Source organism: Myotis brandtii, unplaced genomic scaffold, assembly GCF_000412655.1.
Source record: "Myotis brandtii unplaced genomic scaffold, ASM41265v1 scaffold49, whole genome shotgun sequence".
In the NCBI taxonomy this organism is placed as follows: Eukaryota; Metazoa; Chordata; class Mammalia; order Chiroptera; family Vespertilionidae; genus Myotis; species Myotis brandtii.
The window spans coordinates 5,545,130-5,545,545 of NW_005368707.1; positions in this window are offsets into that span (position 1 = coordinate 5,545,130).

Sequence of the window (416 nt, forward strand, 5' to 3'; positions counted from 1 at the left end):
ACGAAGGTTGATCCTGCCCCTCGGATCCTTTGGAAGTTGGATATGATGCATCCAGAGGGATTAACTGGCAGCTCTGAGAATAAGATCAGAAGTCAACAGACACTTGTTTTCTTTATCCAGATGGAGTTAGAAAAACACAACTCCTTTTATCATATCAGCAGCAAGGGCCATGCCTGTGGGAGGAGGAGCAGGGAACCAGGGCTTCCCCCTTGCTCCTTCCCGCCCTCCCTCTCTCTATCCCTGCACTGGTCCAGCTGCTATGCTATGGTGGAACCCCTCAACTCAGGCTCTGGCCCTGCCCATGTCACAGAGAGGAGCATGAGCAGTTTCTTGCAGACACAGAAGCAGCTGTGGAGTAGGGAGGTGGCGGTTATTCCCCTGAGCAGGCGCTGAAGTCCTTGTTGAAGTCTCCACTC